Raw genomic sequence first — 18,726 nt, forward strand, 5'->3', positions numbered from 1 at the left:
AGATGATTAACAAAACATACAGATAGTATCAATTATTTTTAACTTTTACACACTAAGGCTGTACCTTGAATAAAGTGTTACGCAATTGTCTTCTTCTGTTTGATACTAATTGAAAATAATTTGAATGATCTTTCAGTATTAACAGAAGTATGGTTACGACATTTTTACGGTACATCATTTGAAAAGAGGTATCTGGAAACATATTACTTTTTTTTATAAATGGCCACACATTCCTCCTAGATATATAGATTTGATGTATGGGAAAGGTACAAAGGAGCTTTGGATAATTAAATGAGATTTAATGTCTCTGTGTTACTACTACTACTACTACTACTACTACTACTAATAATAATAATAATAATAATAATAATATAGCAACAGTTGCCTTCCCACTCATTTGCTAAGGAACTCTCATATTTCATTTAAAACCCCATTACCCTACATTCTCTATAAAGTTTTGTGGATTTTTTCACAATATACTGGATATTTGGAAACCCACACTGTTCATGAGGCACAATACCACTTAACATTTCACAAAATACATCAATGATTTCAAAGTTCATTTACCATTAGTCCGGCTTGAGTACTCCAATAATTAATTAATGTTACAATACCCACCTTTTTTGAGCAAGTGCTCCAGCAACTGAGCTATTGAAACATGACTCACGTCCCACCCTCACAGCCTTACGTCCGCCAGTACCTGATCACCTACGTTTGAAACTTGACAGTTCTCTTGCATACCCTGTACGAATAGCACTTCTGGAAGTAGTACTGTGGAGACATGGCTTAGACATAGCCTTGGAGATGAGGTACTGGCAAAAGTAAGGCTGTGAGTTGTGCTGAGGCAGCCCAGTCAGTAGAACACTTGACCATGAAAGGCAAAGGTCTCGAGGTTGAGTCCCACTCTGACACAGTTTTAATCTGTTGGGAAGTTGCAATGTTATATCTTCAACTGACATTTTCAAGAAGGAAAAAATCATGCTTAATCTGTGGAATAAAAGTTTCCTGTTCACATAACTTCCTCCATGTACTGCACGTAATGGCAAACAGATTTCATCACCACTATAAGAAAATCACTATGAATATTTTGTGTAAGTAATTCACATTTCAAAGTTCACGAAATTTTCCAGTTTGCTCAAAGTATCCTTCACTGAGTTCCATGAACTGCGTGTATTCTCTCAACCTACTTGACAAACACTCACAACCTGGTTACTTGGGAAATGCTGTGCAGACTATCATCCTGGAATTCACTAAATTTCCCCTAATTCTTTTCTTTTACTTCTGAGAAGCAAAAGAAGTAAAAGAAATCAAGAAAAGGTTCAAAGCAGGGCTACAATTTGCAAACGGATGTGCCTGCATTTCAACTCCTCGACAAATCCACACATTGTGGTCACATAGTGATAATGCATGTCATCGAAGGAGAACATGATCCCTTGAACACTTAACTTTCGATCCGCACTCCCACATTATTTCGAGAATATTACTAAGGCAGTGATTGTTCAACCTCCTAGCAATGCAACTGGACTGATGGGTACATCTGAAGTGAAGGACAGGTACACCACTCCTTTGCTTCAAAAACTTGTCATTTTCACTTACAAGGGAACCTCCCCATCGCACCCCTCTCAGATTTAGTTATAAGCTGGCACAGTGGATAGGCCTTGAAAAACTGAACACAGATCAATCGAGAAAACAGGAAGAAGTTGTGTGGAACTATGAAAAAAATAAGCAAAATATACAAACTGAGTAGTCCATGCGCAAGACAGCCAACATCAATGATAATGTAAGCTTAGTAGCGCCATGGTACAGTGGTTAGCGTGAGCAGCTGTGGAACGAGATGCCCTGGGTTCAAATCTTCCCTTGAGTGAAAAATTTACTTCCTTTATTTTCGCAAAGTTATGATCTGTCCGTTCGTTCACTCATTGGCGTCCCTGTTCACTGTCATAAGTTTAGTGTCTGTGTTTTGCGACCGCACCGCAAAACCGTACAATTAGTAGACGAAAGGACGTGCATCTCCAACGGGAACCGAAAACACTTGATTGCAAGGTCATAAGTCAACCGACTCCTCCACAGGAAAACACGTCCGATATATTCTATGCGACACTGGTGACGGCATGTGTGTCACATGACAGGAATATGTTGTCGACCCACCTAACTTGTACACTAGGCGAATGGGTAAAAAGATTCTTCTACCTTGCCCGATTTAGGTTTTCTTGTGGATGTGATAATCACTCCCAAAAAAGTGATGAAAACATAAGAGTTTGTCACATAAACTGCATCAAATGAATGCAACAGTTTCACAGTCACACAGTTTTCCCTGTGCTCTGTCAAATCATATGTTTTTCACGTTTTCATATTTTTCCATGTGTAGACCGTCAAATCCTGCATATGTCCAAGCAAATCTGAACATGTCCTGGAATTTTGGAGAGCGAAGTTGATGACATAGGAGTGCCTGAACTTTGATAATTGACACGGACGGTCAGATAATAATTGTCTGAAAATAAACAATTAAACTTTTCACTCGAGAGAAGGCTTGAACCTAGGCCCCCTCATTCCGCAGCCACTCACGCTAACCAGGGCCCTCCTGAGCTCACATATCTTTGATGTTGCATATCTTGTGCATGGACTACTCAGTTCGTATATTTTGCTTATTTTTTTCATAGTTCCACACGACTTCTTCCTGTTTTCTCGATTGATCTGTGTTCAGTTTTTCAAGGCCTATCCACTGTGCCAACATATAACTAAATCTGAGGGGGGTGTGATGGGGAGGTTCCCTTGTTAGATTGACACTGCATTGCTGGAAGATATGTAGAATGAATGCCTCCCACTTTGTAACTGGTAAAATAAGGCCATATTGAATCAACACACTGAATTGAATTAACACAGGCGTTCGACACAGCTTGCCAACTCACCACTAAACTGTTACCTTTCAATCTAAACTGGACCTCAGATTACGATACCAATAAGTATGTCACCACATCTAAGGTTCCATATTCACATTCAATGGCATCACCAACTCGTGACCAACCTGTCACTGAACAACCTAATCTAGACCTCTGGCTATGCTACCGATCAGTCTGCCATCACCAAAAAAACTTTCAGTGTTTCATTCCATTCCAGTTTGCAATTGTATGACATCAAACACCACATCATCCTTATGTTACACAATGAAATTTGCATTCAGTATCAGTAGGTCCAGTTGACTCCATTGAATCCACATGACCGAAAATGGTGCTGTAACAATGTTATTTGTTATGATGCAGATTCCCCAGCACCCATTCTTGTGCATGTGTACAACTATTCCTTTGACAGAGGGTGACTTGTCATCTCATTACTTTGATACTTAGTTGCATAAATCTACATCACGCAGTGTAAATTTGGTGTGTTTCCAAAATAAAATTTTTGTATTTGATACTTATTAATACCTAATACACTAATGCATCAATTCATTTTTGTGAATGATTCAGTCACACATAAAATTTAAAATGTACAAATAAATGTACTTTAAATAATAATATTCATTCTGTGCATATTTTGGCGAGTACAAAACTGTTAGTACATCCTTAAAGCAGAATGCAACATCAGTTGTGTTTCACACATTACTTAAGTAGATGACAAACCGAAAAAATTACAGAATGGAAATGTTTGAATAAAATATTACTGTAAGTCAATTTGAGTTTGTTCAGATAAATAGAGCCAACAGTTCACAAATATTTTTCCTTTATCTTGACAATCTCAACCGTCAGGTAAAGTGTCAGTCTTGTTCTTCTCTCCCCATAGGTGGATGCATTATAAGGTGACTGCATGCTTAAGTCATATAATATGCAGTAGCACTGACATCATCAGGTATTATTTCAACTTCTTCAGTAATCAACAACGCAACACAAGACTGTTGTTACTGGAAGTTTACACTCATTGTAACCTTATGAAACTGAATGTATGACCACAATCACTTTCATACATTCTAGTAAAGTTCAAACTTTTCAACAGAAAGTTAGCTGGGAGTTGTATGGAATACAACTTTTATTTTACAAACAAAAGAATATAAATTAAGTACTCAAAATTTAATTCATGGGAGAACACTAAATGCTGATTATTATTATCATCATCTTTATTATTATTATTAATACAATTATTATTATTATTATTATTATTATTATCATTATTATTGTTTGTGTTGTTACGCACTTTTTTTGACTGAAATTTTACGCATCCTCTTCTGAATTTTAATATAGAGTAACATTACAGCAAACTCCAGAATGCACTGTGGTGTCACTTCTCGTGCATCTATATAAAGCCATTTCCCAAAACCTTGGATGCTTTGTTGGCCACTATAAAAAATCAGTAATAATGAACATTCGAACCCAAATACATCACAGTTTGTAACACAACATTGTACATAATGTTCTCTGACATGTTACTATATTTAACTGCTCTAGCACTTATTTGTAATGGTTCACAGTTTTTTTCCCAAAATAGTCTGCAGAATACATGCGCATTAAGAACCTATGTAATGGCAAATGTGAACATGAAGTTTTGCATTTGAAAATATGTAAGTAATTAACAATATTGTAAATTTTTTTATAAGAGTAGAGGAAAAATAAACTGCAACGTACCTTCAGTACAAATGTTCTTGATATTACAGCTGCCATAGGTATCATACAATTACTTTTTTTGCACATCTTGAAACGAAACTTGTCTCGACAAGAGACAAAGGTAACCTACAAACAAACAAAAAAATGGCAAGGTATCAAATCAGAAAATGACGGTATTTTGACAATGTTCAATGTAAGTGGGCTTCTTGCAGAAAGGACCAAATGAAGACCACTAATAACTTAAAAACTAATTTAATATTCAACAATCCCATAATAATACGTATCATATGCAACAAAACTAAATCACTATGAACACCACATTTCACGTTGATAAGAAAAAGAAAAAAGGTCTAGAAGTTTAGGTAAAATTATACTCAGTCAGCTTCCTGTGAGAACCTGTATCGTGCTGAGAGGTAAGTGTACTTAACAAGTTCCACAGTGTGGTCCCTTACTGCAACAAGGACATAAATATTTGTTCTTCAAATGCAAACACCTTTTCGTACTGCAATATAATATTCAGTTTTCAGTGTTTTCTATCTTTTTTATGTTACATGCATCTACAATGAATCTTTGTAGTCACCATCTGCCTATCCAACCAAAATCCATATTTTATGCCACATGGGCCATATTTGTGTAAAAATATTTTGGTTTTCTCGTTTGTCCCACTGTCTGTCATTACCTACATGATGTGAACATTTTGTAGTAATCCAGCAGCATCAGAAAACACACTGGGTAGCACTATGGCTCCACAACAGGTCAATCTATGAGCTAGTCTATTCTCAGCCTCTGTGGTTTACAAATGCCCCTTGATGTCTCTCCACCTAGTAATAAAGAGTAGATCATGGTTTTCGCCTTCTCCATTATTTAACCTGGAGCATCCTCACCTATGACTACAACTCCACTGCTGATCTGGCAATAGCTTCAGATTCATATGAGAATTGTGATGAATTTTGTTGTAAGAACTTCATTTAATTTGCAGAACAGAGAGAGAGAGAGAGAGAGAGAGAGAGAGAGAGAGAGAGAGAGAGAGAGAGAGATAAATTACAATTATGAACCATACAGCAGAGTACTTGCCTTTTTCTAATATTAGGCATATATTCACACTCTATGAGGCACCAAATATAACATCGAAACAAGATAGATTAGAGTAAAGAAGCGGTTTAAGTCTTGTAGTTTTGACATAAGTGAATGTAGATTTCCTGGCATAGCTCGTAGGTTTTAAGTTGGGTGGCAGTTTTGAATCTTCACCAGAAACTGCCCAGCTGTAACCATGGGAGATCTTCATCGTTCATAATTTGGCACCACTTGACAAATTAAGGCATTCTATCTTCAAATAATTGCTTTGCAACTGATTAGCCTTTCAGAGGTCCTAACATATAATAAACAGTAGCAATAGAAACTCTTAAGTACACAGCAGACATTTAAATATGTGCTCCAGAGGGCAATCACTCGTAGTATGATATTGAGGACAGAGGCTCACCACAACAGTAACTGCTGCACTCTGACACCCTGTAACTGTACCCCAGGGCATAATGTAAGCCTAAGCACAAAATCTACGTAAAAGTCTGCCATGGAAACAATATGTATATGAAGTAACAACCAAATGAATGACCCAGCTGTGAAGCCTAAGACAATGATATGGAAGACTATGCTGCTAGAGAGTGAAATGACTAGAATGGCCACCAAGCACAGAACATAGTCACATCTAAATGAAGGAATTTTGTTGTGGTACTCTACTATTCACCAAATGAATCCAAATTTACACAATCTGAGACACTGTAACATACTTCTGTAATATAAATGGTGCAATTTGTGCCTTTAAACACTGTATAGTCTATATTCACAAAGGAAACTAAAGAGTAATAGTTTTTTTAAGACAGGAATCACAAGATGAAAAAAATTAGTGAAAAATATACCATTAGAACTGGTCAGCCTTTCAATTATCTGGCTTGTGATATTACATATGAGTATGACAAAGATATAGATAAGAAAGTCGCAAAGCTTGGAAACATGTGGAACTACAAATAGCTACTTAAGAAACAAGACCCAAAATGTCCCCACAGTGCTCTAGAGAAGTGTGTTGTAGGTCATTTGCAAACAAGTAAAATCCAGGCATCTGATATGAGATTTACTATGCCTGTGAAAGACTGTTCCTGAATACACAGAATATGAAACAATAACACCAGAAAGGAATTAAACATATTTTATATAAGAAAGAAAATTGAAGAGTTTTTCTTCAGTTCCCTTACGCTTTCTAGCTTTGGGTACCCTCACTATCCATTTCTTCCTTTCCACAATATTTTCACACAATTTTTTCATTTCCACAATTGTTTTTGCATTCCTTTGTCCCAGTTTCTCAATCCAGTCCTCCCAAGTGAAGCAGGGTCTTCCTCATTCTGTTCTTCCCTGCCCATATTCCAAATACTTTTTAGCTTTTATTTCCTTTCCCATTCTTTAAACAAGCCCATACTAGCTCATCTGACACCCCTCCGTCACCACATACATTGATTTCTTTTGACCAGTCTCTTTCATTTCTCTCAATCTCTTCTAGGATTTCTTACTGTTCTCATGAACATTCCTTTGGCAGTGATCCAACTTGTGTGTTTCTCTGGTACTGCAGAGCTTTCACACCATTCCATGTAATTGGTGCCATAACTGCACTGTAAATTTGCATTTTAGTTTTCATACTTCTTTCTTCGCTACTACTATGTTATTCACCTGATAGTACATTGAGACTGCTTTCTTAGTTCAATTTAGCAACTCTTGTTTTATTTTACTCGTTACTACTAAGTATAGCACCTAGGTATTCAAAACTGTCTACTTTTCCAAGAATCTTTCCAGTACAGAGTATACTGGGTTGTTCTTCCCGTCTATTGTTTTTTAATACCCGCATTACTTTGCTACGCATTTGCTACCATTCACTTCTTCATACCATTTCATTACATCCTGCAGAAGTCTTTCTGGTATGTCACCCACCAACACTGCATCATCTGCCTAGTGAAACATTTGCAGGTAGACTGGTCAGTCTCCATATTCCAAGCTTTGTTCTGAGGGTTCACTTCTTAGGTGTGGTGGAGGTAAGTTCCTATGGGAGCAAACTGTGAGGTCATTGGTCACTAGGCTTACACATTACTTAAACTAACTTACACTAATGACAAACACACGCACCCATGCCCAAAGGGGAGCCGTTTGAACCGCAGCAAGGCGCTGCAGACTGCTCGGCTGCCCCGCGCGGCACTTAGGTGTTTTTGTTACTTCATATAGGAAGACGTTTAATGTGTAAGGGGGCTAAGGCTTCACCTTTTTGAGTCCTTTCTCCATTGGGAATGTTCCTGACCCTTCACCATCAATACGAACCACTCCCACCAGTTTTTCATACACACTCTCCACAGAATTCATCAATTTCACTGGTATCATCTTTGCTAAAATTGTTCTTAAAGTGTAGCTGTGATCCTGCATCTGTCGCCCTGGCTTAACAGCAGGCTCCTCCACACCCTCTCCACCAATTTCTCAGTTGACTCTCCAATATATGAATATAGACTTCATGGACTACTAATGATAGACAGATAGCCCTGTAGTTATCACAGTCGTAACTGTTCCCCTTCTTACGCCAATATATGATTGTTCTTCCAATCCTCTGGGATACTAATTTGCTCCTACACACTCTGGAACAGAAGTTCCTTTGCCACTTCTGCTCCATCATGCTTGATTATTCCCAGAGCCATCTCATTTTCCAATTATTCCCAGAGCTATGCCCTTTTCTATGATCTGAGTGTTGCATAAATATGTACTATTCAGACAGTTCCTCCAAGTAACTACAAGTTTCTCAAATTTGATGGATTTGTACTAGTGTTTGTTTGAAAATATCAGGTACATGAATTTTCCAAAGAAAATTAGGACAGCTGTAAATTTAACAGACAATTATCATATTCTGGTAACAGTATGAGCATATCCATACACATTGCTAAGGATTGCTGCTGCACGCTTTAAATCAGAGCACTAGCACAAGGAACCATTATGTTATTTCAAAATTCAAAGAATAATTTTAATCCAGAATGAGGGATAACTCCATGGAAAGTGTGCAGAAAACTTAAGATTCTGAAAATAAAATTCTCGCCACATTCGCTCTCAAAACCAGAGCTACAACGCAAAATTATTACATTTTCTTCCAGTTATGAAACAACTAGTGTCTTTGTATTGGTAGCACACTGGTGTTTTTTTTTATCATAATAAACTGTGAGTGCACTGTCATTGAATTGAGAGATTTGTGCTAATGTTGCCTGAAAACTAAACTGGTCATCAGTCAATGGAATGTGTTTCTTGTTCTGCTTTAAGCACAGTCACAAATTGTCCTACACCAGACTCTAATACTAATGACTATACAGTTTGATGCTAGACTTAAGAAAGTGACTTGTACTTTGACTTATGTATCTCAAACATTCATACAAGAATTGTCACAAACGTTAGCAGTACTGCATACTTACCAAGAGCAAAATGTGAAACGGAGGACATTATCTATGAAACCAATAAATAAATAGATCAAGTAAGATGAAAATTTTCATGTGTCCAAGTACGTAGGTTCTGTATGCCATTTGTTACTTATTGCACTGGAATATATTTTAGTTTCAGAAAGGAATCTGGAGCTGAAAATATCTTAATTATACTCAGAATTAGGGATATTGTGAACTACAATAAATATATGTTTGTGGCTGTCAACATCCTCAGCTACTTGTAAATGAAGTATGAATGCAGCAGAACTGCATACCTTAAACAGAATGTGTGTTTCAACTACCCAGCTAGGCACATAGACACAGCAAAAAACTATTGAAATATTTTAGTATTTTTTATTTAGACATTATGCAATAATTTTCAAAGATAGTAAAAGATATTGTAGATATACATTCACTCTAGGGCATAAAGAAATCTACAAGCTCCTAGAACTCATTAACAAAAAACTGCTACTGACAATGCTTCTTTACATCACGCCGCAGTGCAATGTGAACACAACCCCTCCCCTCCCGAGAGTGTTTTATAATAAAACAACTGCACCTAATCTCCCAAAATTTATACAAACTGGAGAATGACAAAATTCATTGTAATAATCCCACATATTTGTCACCACACGTCAAATATATATATCAATATACTTTGTGATTATCACAGAAACCATACCTTTTTTTTTTAAATCAAAGACACAATTCTGATGCAGTTAACACTTTATTTAAACATACATTGCTATATCAAATAATACTGTTTGTGCTTTTAACACATTAGTAACAAATGAGGAAATTTAACAGGTGACTGTTGTGATGCTGACAATTTACTTGACTAGTCATGTTAACTGAATAAGGAACAAACACAGCAATGTGTCAGTCTACATATATAGCTTACATTTATAGCTAATTCTAGTAACATTGTTTCAGTAAGAAGTATATAAGACATTATGGCACCTTTCAAGTAACTTTGGATTTCTTTTATCAAAATATGTATACAGTTTCAGGTTTTACACATGGGCTAAAATGAATTGTACACCTGTACAAATAAATAAATATATTTATGTTTAAATAAATAAATATATATTAATAAATAAAGAAATATATATAAATAAATATACACACAAATAAATACATACATAAATAGATAAATACAGCAATTCGACTTAACAGGGGCAAGTTTACTACAGCAAGGAATCATTTGTTGACCTTAAATAGCATACTGTTGTTATCTATGCAAACAACCATCAGACAGTTATGCACACACCTGTGTGAATATGTTAAAAGAAAAAAATAATTATATGATCACTCTAACATTACACAATACGTTATGCTGAAGGTAACTTGTAAAAATATACAACACAGTTATACGAGACATACGCTTCTCAGATCAACTTAGTCAGCTTCTCATAAATAATGACTGTAAAAATAAAGTATATGTGTGGTAATACAGAAAATATGGTCAAGTAATTTATAATCAAGTCCAGACTCTCAAAATGAATGTATGCTGTGCGTGATCCACATAAAGCTAATACGATGTGGATTGACTGAGGACCATACTATAAAACTTCACACACAATATATTTTACAGATATTTAGTTGTGCACCATACAATTAGTGTGTATCCAGAACACTCGTGTAATCCACAAATAACTGCTTACCTATGCCATACATTTTAAAGCTAACATGCTGCGAGTAAACAAACATTCAATACATCAATGAATTTTTTTTCTGAAGCAATGGGCCACATGTTAATAAAATGGAGTACCACCCCTCTGAACTCTCTCCATGTACAAAGCAAAGAGGAGTTTGTTATTTTCGTAATAATATGGATTATCAGCAGCTGTGAGATCAGGAGTATACTGACTAAGAATTTGAGCCGACATCCATGGATGCTGCTGACTTGGTGATGTAGGAGTCAGGTTGCTGTAACCATTATGTACTATATCTGTGTTCATCACTGCATTATTACTCTTGCTTTGGTTTGCACCATAACTGTAATTGGGAGGCTGAGCCACTGAGTGTGTTGAACTCCCCTGACTTGGTAATCCATTCCAGTCTTCCCCCTCGAAACTAGCATGTGCAACATGCTGAGAAACTAAATTGTTGTACACATTTTCACCAAAGTGCGTACTGTTAACTCTTTTCGGTAATGGCATAAAATCGCAACTGTCTGTTCCACAATTATCTCGGCTGCGTTTCCTGTTGCTAAGGAGTCCTTGTGCCATGGCTTTGAATAAGAGGACTCCAAAAAACACTTGCGCAGTTTCCAAATACAACCGTCCCTACATGTATCAACACACCTGTCCGAGGACAGAAAACAATTAATTAAGATCACAGTATGGATTAATAAACACTAATAGGTCCTGAAAGGAAAACATACTTCTCATTTTGAAAGATAAGTTTTATAGTTGGTTCGAGGTGTGGCGGTGAGTGCATTTCATCGTCATGAACATATTAAATGAAACTTTCAAATGAAAATGTATGTATTCTTGTTCAGGCAAGATTAGATAAACTCTGAATGAAGTAATCACCGAAAACTGCATTCTAACTGCTATTTTATGAATTACTCTTATTTCAAGTAATAGCAGCATATTATTACAATAATCCATATCAGTACACAACTAATTCAAAATCCAGAGTATTGCATGAAAGGTTAACACAGTTTAAAAGTTTCATTTATTACGATGCCTTGAAATCAAAACTGCAAATGAAGTATGTTATCACAAAAAGTGAAAACAATAAAAAACATCACACTGCAACAAACAAAGAAAACAGAGGCTGAAAGAGACCACTGCAACCATTCTCAGTTTGCTTCATCATCTCCTTTACTTTCTTTTTAGTATGGCCCTACTCTCAACACCAACCTGTCTCCTCCACATTCATTAAACAGAACCAGTCTAGCACCAAAAAGTAACAAATAGCTGCAAATGTGGGTCTCATATTTGGGAATAGTGTCATAAAAACCAGCTCAACCATTCTGTTTGTTTTCTGTACACTGCAAGTGCCATTTCTAAATACAGGCAAATCAATTCAGCATGAGGGTGAAGTCAGTAAGGGTCGGTCGGTCTCTCTCTCACCCCCCCCCCCCCCCCAGTCTTACACTCTGTACCCATAGTTGACCAATTTCACTAGCCATAGATTTCCCTTTAGGTCACAGTAAGGGTAGCTGCTACTAAGAATTATAAAGTATCTAAGCTTGCTTCTAAAATTGTGAACCATCACTGTACTTAGTGGTACTATGGAAACACACTCAAGTATGTGTCCTCTCAAACTATTTTCAAAAAAGAAGAATCAAGTTTGAGAGTGCAGCTTCAAGATATATGTAATTTAGCAGTTAGCTTCACTTCACAGTTAACTACAAGTGTATATTAACAGGTCACTGAAATCCCTCATACACATATGATTCACACCTTTGCACTGCCAAAATTACAGTTGAATGAGCACTCATTTTTCACTTTAACTTTCATTCACCTTCCTCTAGCTGTCCTCTAAATACAATAAAAAAATGGGGCAAGGGAGGGGGAGGGGGCAGAGAGAGAGAGAGCGAGAGAGAGCGAGAGCGAGCGAGCGAGCGAGAGAGAGAGAGAGAGAGAGAGAGAGAGAAATGAAATGAAATGCACATTTCACCTGTAAGGCAACAATAACTTACACCAAGTGCACAACAAACTCTTAAAATGCTGCAGCACAACCTAAATGAACCAAGATATGTGTATAACATTTTCATAGATAACTATTTTTAAGTCTGCACAGTGTTTTCTGCCAGCTCAGGCACGAGTTCTATGCAGCTCTCTTCACAAGGAAATACTCTGTTTAGTCGAAGTGTATCATCTACAGTTACCACCAAAAATTCATTTTCGCTAATTTAACCATAAATATTTGCAAAACAACCTCCAATCAACGTTTTTCATACTTGAAGTTAACACATTCTATATCATTTCTGGAATACATTTAGCATCAAGACAAGGCCCAGCAAATTTACACGGGTCTAATAATTTAAAATTCATGTTGGCTGTTCTACACATTATGAAATTAGCTACACTCAACAACAATTCAGCACTTAAATATTTCAGTGGTCCAACTCGTTACTACAGCATATAATAACCCCTAGTGAATTTTCAAATGTATGCATCAAATAAATAAGTTATGCAAATGTGCAACACCTTATATGACAATCAACTGAGGAGCCAAACTGAAGTCCACAACTAACTATAGTTCAGGTGCATAAGGAACTCATCTTTATGTTACAAAGCATATACTCTACACGTATTGGCAATGAGTCTGGAGAACTCCAGTGGACTATGATTTAATTACCAGCAACATTTCTATCCAGTATTTGCTGTCTGTATACAACTACCTCCACAGCATTTACCTACTATGGTACAAAAAATATGGAAAGGCTGAGAAATAATGAACATAAGGTGAAACAATAATTTGACAAAGTAGAAAACGTACACTGAAAAAAACTGAACAGAAAGAACATATTATTTACAAAAGCAACAAATACAGCATAAGCAGAACAACGTTGAACATAGTGTGGAGGGCTGAGTTAGAAATATCATGACATATCAACTGGGAGGTGAACTCTACAAAAAGTTTTTTAAATTAGTTTGAAAAGAACCTCAACATGACAAAATGGGATCAGTACAAGAAGGCGCATGACTGTAGTTCATCAAGACGAGTTGACTTTACATTGCTAACCTACAAATCTTACATTTTCTTGAAATCATAGATTATCTTAAAATAATATTTACAGCAAGATATTTGGGACTAAGATTACACAAAACTATGCAAATCAAAGGCTGGGTAACTTATAAAGAACTTAAAAACTGCAGCACACAGGAAAGCTGACAAAGGAATCTATACAATCTGATGTCTGAATGGAAGAATAAGATCAGCACACAGTACTTTGAGACAATCAGTAATACTTAAGTCACTACTTCTGATAAGGGACCATCATTTGCACAATGCACACATATCAGGATAATAATTATACCGACACAATACTGACATGATACAAACACTGGACCACTATATTAAACTGGCTCATGTTTACACAAGCAAAATTATTAAAAGCAACTATGACTAGGAACGGCTGTTATTAGATAAAGCTCCATTAACAGCACTGTGCAATGACAAAATTTAGTGAACTGCCAGACAATATCATGGGCGCCCCGTGTGTTTATTTACAAAGTGTTAGTAACTATCATTATACGAGCAATGAGATGATATTGTACTGTGAATGTAATAAGACAGGAACCACCTATACAAAACGCCTGTAGCATTATATGTGAATAAACAGCAAAAGATTTGCCTTTTTCTTTGCTTTCTTCCAGATGACAGGTTTCACTCAACAAATTACTAGGGATTTTTGATACTGTATCGGCTTGCATCACGCTAGAAAATATAGGGACCACCCGCGTAACAGTGTAAGATGTTTGTCACAACTCGCTTGCTCCTCAACATATGTTAAAGGTTTACAATGCTAAAGAGTCATTCAACATTAACTACAGAGATGAAAATACGCCATTAAAATGGATTTTCACAATTTCAAATATAGTATACGTCCTTTGACGCATCATAATCCATATGGATTGAATCAAAGCGACTTATTTACACTTTTAGGCCGCAACTGTGTACAATGCGAAATTTAAAAAGCTGTCCCCGTATTTGACATGTTGACATGTACGGGCATTTCACGCAATTTAGATTGCCGTGATCTAACTAACAAATAATAATGTGTAATAATGTGTCTTGAAAGCGAGTTTTCATGTAACATTCTATATTTACAACCAAAAACGTATATAAATTTCTTCCAGATTTACACAATCACCTGCACGAAAAACCGGACGTTCCTTATCATACGATACGCAAAATCATTAAATTTTTCTATTTTCGGAACAAATAAAACTAACATTCCTTTTACCGAATTCACGGAAAATATCAAGTGCAATAAGTAACTATTACCAAGGAAATCTTATGAATGCGAACTGAGATTTGTTCTTTTATTTGGCACCCGTACATTACAGAAACGAATGCTGGGACGCAACAACGCTGTGATCTCTGAACTATTGGCGCCAAAGCAATCGATTAAGACAACGTTTCTACAATTATTCTACTGACACAAAATGTCTGGAAATCAAACACGATTAACAACACTTCGTTGCGCAGAATACCACATTATACTCGATAACGCTACTGAAGTCATCTAAACATAGTCGCAACAAAAACTTCCAGTATAGTATTAGACACAAATTTTGCAAAGTACTACTTACGTTGATAGTGGCAGGTTCTTAACTCTTCATGCTCACTACACTTATAGGCTTATTTAGTCTTAAAATTGCTATCCAACGACTTACTGTAAATTCGTTTACGCTGTCTGGTAATGGCAGATATTAGAGACATCACACACTGTTTACAAATATCACGTAAAGACGATTTGCAGGAAGACAGGATAAAACTCACCTTATCCGTGACAAAATCGCAGCTATTTTCAGGCATGAAGTCCTTCGCAGTTTCTTGAGTGTTTAATAACAATTTTACACTATGGCGCAACTTTCACATAACTTTCATGTTGAACTAACAAAACGTCTGTTGTGGACCTGGACAAAGACAGACTAAAGTTTGAAAATGGAGCATGCTCATTGGCTGATTTTCCACTGCAGGCTTTCCCGCCAATTCGTGATTGGTCAATTCATTGAGTCTGCGTTCAAATGAGGTGCACATGGCTGCCTGTAGTAAGCAAAGCATTCGATCTTCAGCAGAATAACAAGCAGGAGAGTGAAGAATGTAATATGCATGGTTGAGATACATTTATCGTTCCCGAAAAACGATAAACGAGTGAACTATGTGTATTACCGACTTATAATCATACACGAATTATTGTGTAGTTGTACTAGAGAAAGCTGCAATGTGTAATAATATGGCGTCTACTACTGCTGCTCTTTCTAAGCTGAATTTACGGAAATAAAGATGATAATTGTGCTCCCGCGTAGGAGATGTGTTGAGTGAATCCTTATATAAATATCATTATATGTGGCTACTTGGTCTTGGACGAATATGATTTAATTAATGCTTTATCTTTTAACTTCTAGAAATATTTACCACGTAAAAATATACAGGAGTCGTGGAAGCCATGTTTTTCGATATTTGTGATAAATACTACTCACATTCATAGTACAACATAAAGAATAACTTCTAGATTCGTACGTCACAAGCTTAGTTAATGGAGAAATAGGGAACGAAGGAAGAATGCAGTGTTTATACAAATAGACTAAGTATTGCCCTTATTCGGTAGTTGTTTACTCTGAGGGAAACTACCTCTCTTTGCAAGATGGTGTGCTATTTATACATGATACTGTTTCAAAGGAAAAATGTATTGCGTTTCTTTCTGATATTAAGAGATGATATAACGGAAATATCCGGAAGCACTCTCTCGCCTTTCAGTATATGAAATGTTTTTGAATAAATACCAAATTGTACTAATCTGTAAACAATTCCGGAGTATTGTGAAAGTAATAGAATAGGCCTCTCGATACTAACAGAAAAAAATATTTTTTTAACGTTGGTGATTCGATTGTGAAATATCATGCAGTTAAGACTGCGCCGGAGTGATTTAAGGCCATTTATGGAGAGTCATTGGTGCTTGGCTTACTTTAAATGGCAAATGTACTTTATCCTACGAGTAGACACAGAACCTTGACTGCCTCTGATCTGTTATCTGTCTTCACTCAGAAGGTAACGATGATCGGGAGGGGGATTATAGTTTTACATGCAAACTGAACCACGATGCGATTTTTAGAAAATGGATGTTGTGAAAAGTTCGGAAAATAAGACCATGTAGTCTTAAGCAGTTACAAAAATTCACAACACTCGACATGATTCGAAACTTTCTCAGTACACCAAAAAGAGTAACTTCTAAATTCATATGTCATAAAGTTAGTTAATACGTCAGAAAAAACTATATTAAATACGAAGGAAACAAGTGTGTGTGTGTGTGTGTGTGTGTGTGTGTGTGTGTGTGTGTGAGAGAGAGAGAGAGAGAAGCACAAGGAATTATTGTCCGTCAGATTAGGGTAGAATAAAACAACGGGAATTCAGTAGGATTGTGATAGCCTTTCTTACTAAACCTTGATGTCCTGCATTGCCACTCGCTAACATATTACACCTACATAGAATGTCGATAGATGGACTAATTGAAAATCTAGGGGCTGTAAGATGAGTTTGTGTGTCTCAGATGTTTCTTCTGAGCCGTAAAAAAAAAAAAAAAAAAAAAAAAAAAAAAAAAAAAAAAAAAAAAAAAAAAAAGGCGGTGTCAATAAAGAGACACACGGTAACATTTGCGCAGAATCGACTGAAAATATTACACTTGCATTACAAGCGTTAATGAGAGTCTTGCGAAGAATATAGTTGCCAGACTACTGCCTCAAACTACTTGTCCGACAACAGAAACGCGATATAAACATTTTTGACCTATTCGTTACAATCGAACACGGCCAATGCAGCATCATCAAAGAGACAGAGGTGACATTATTGCAGCGAAGATAGTTTCCAAAGGCAAGAAAGCTAGGAGAGTATATATAATATGTGTATGTCAGAAATGACAGGCAGTCACGAACATTCTACTTTAAGTTACGAACTGAGAATAAAAAAGTTGTGGTCAAAATTTAGATACATCTTAAACCGTAGTCTAATTACATACGTTCCAAGTAAGGCAATAACGTATGGCAAACACCCACCTTGGCTTTAACTATGTTATTCGCAGGATGTTGCGAAAACAGAGTTACACTGTCGTTAGTAAAGCAAACTTAGGGAAACTGATACAAAATACCTAATAATGACAGCTCGTGCAACTGTTGGAAGGACTATGCGCCTAGCCTATTACTTCCAGTTAGATCTTGGCGTTGTACCGAGAGAGGTAGCACATTTATAAGACACTGAAGCTATATTCGGAAGAGGACAGTTCAACACCCGCCCATCGTCGGCCGGAGTGGCCGAGCGGTTAAAGGCGCTACAGTCTGGAACCGCACGACCGCTACGGTCGCAGGTTCGAATCCTGCCTCGGGCATGGATGTGTGTGATGTCCTTAGGTTAGTTAGGTTCTAGGGGCCTTATGACCACAGCAGTTGAGTCCCATAGTGCTCAGAGCCATTTGAACACCCGCCCATCGTTCCCTAAATCCTACCTTGCGCTCTGTCCCTAACGACCCCGTCATCGACTGCAGGTTAAGCCTTTCCCTGGCGCTGTTTGTGTCAAAAAACCCTACGAAGTGATTCTTCATCAACTCAATGAACGAATGCCAATCGCGCATGCAATCTCTGGTTGACTATTCTCGCGTTTAAACTGTAGACAACGGACGAAAATTTGAAAAATAAATCGTGTATTTAATATGCTCTCACATATGAGGTTTCAACTACCATATACGTGTTTCACCTCTGTACACACTCACGAGTGAGAGATATTGAAATAAGCATCCCTCGTATTGAAAAATAAAATAAAGGCTTCTCAAAGAAAACAAGGACTAGTCCTGAATATGCTGCAATATTAATCCCTTTCCTTGCTAATGTTTACGGGGAATCTCTCACGCAGACCATGCTTGCACTTGCTTCATACCCAATTTTCTAATTTTGACACGTAGGTAA

The 18,726-nt window shown here is 36.8% G+C and overlaps 1 protein-coding gene across 2 annotated transcripts in view; it reads right to left on the minus strand.

The window, feature by feature from the left end:
- Positions 1-15,719, minus strand: part of LOC124555053 (forkhead box protein P2) — a 76,065-nt gene extending 60,346 nt beyond the window's left edge. The window contains exons 1-3 of one of the 2 annotated variants that reach the window (XM_047128826.1): positions 15,551-15,719; positions 4,614-4,718; positions 4,186-4,328 (exon numbers count right to left, since the gene is read on the minus strand). The gene's annotated coding sequence lies outside the window, so the exon portion shown is untranslated. The remainder of the gene's footprint in view (positions 1-4,185; positions 4,329-4,613; positions 4,719-15,550) is intronic. The other variant, XM_047128827.1, reaches the window with a different exon arrangement.
- Between the last annotated feature and the right edge of the window lie 3,007 nt (positions 15,720-18,726).

The sequence above is a fragment of the Schistocerca americana genome, chromosome X (genome assembly GCF_021461395.2).
Source record: "Schistocerca americana isolate TAMUIC-IGC-003095 chromosome X, iqSchAmer2.1, whole genome shotgun sequence".
Lineage (NCBI taxonomy): Eukaryota > Metazoa > Arthropoda > Insecta > Orthoptera > Acrididae > Schistocerca > Schistocerca americana.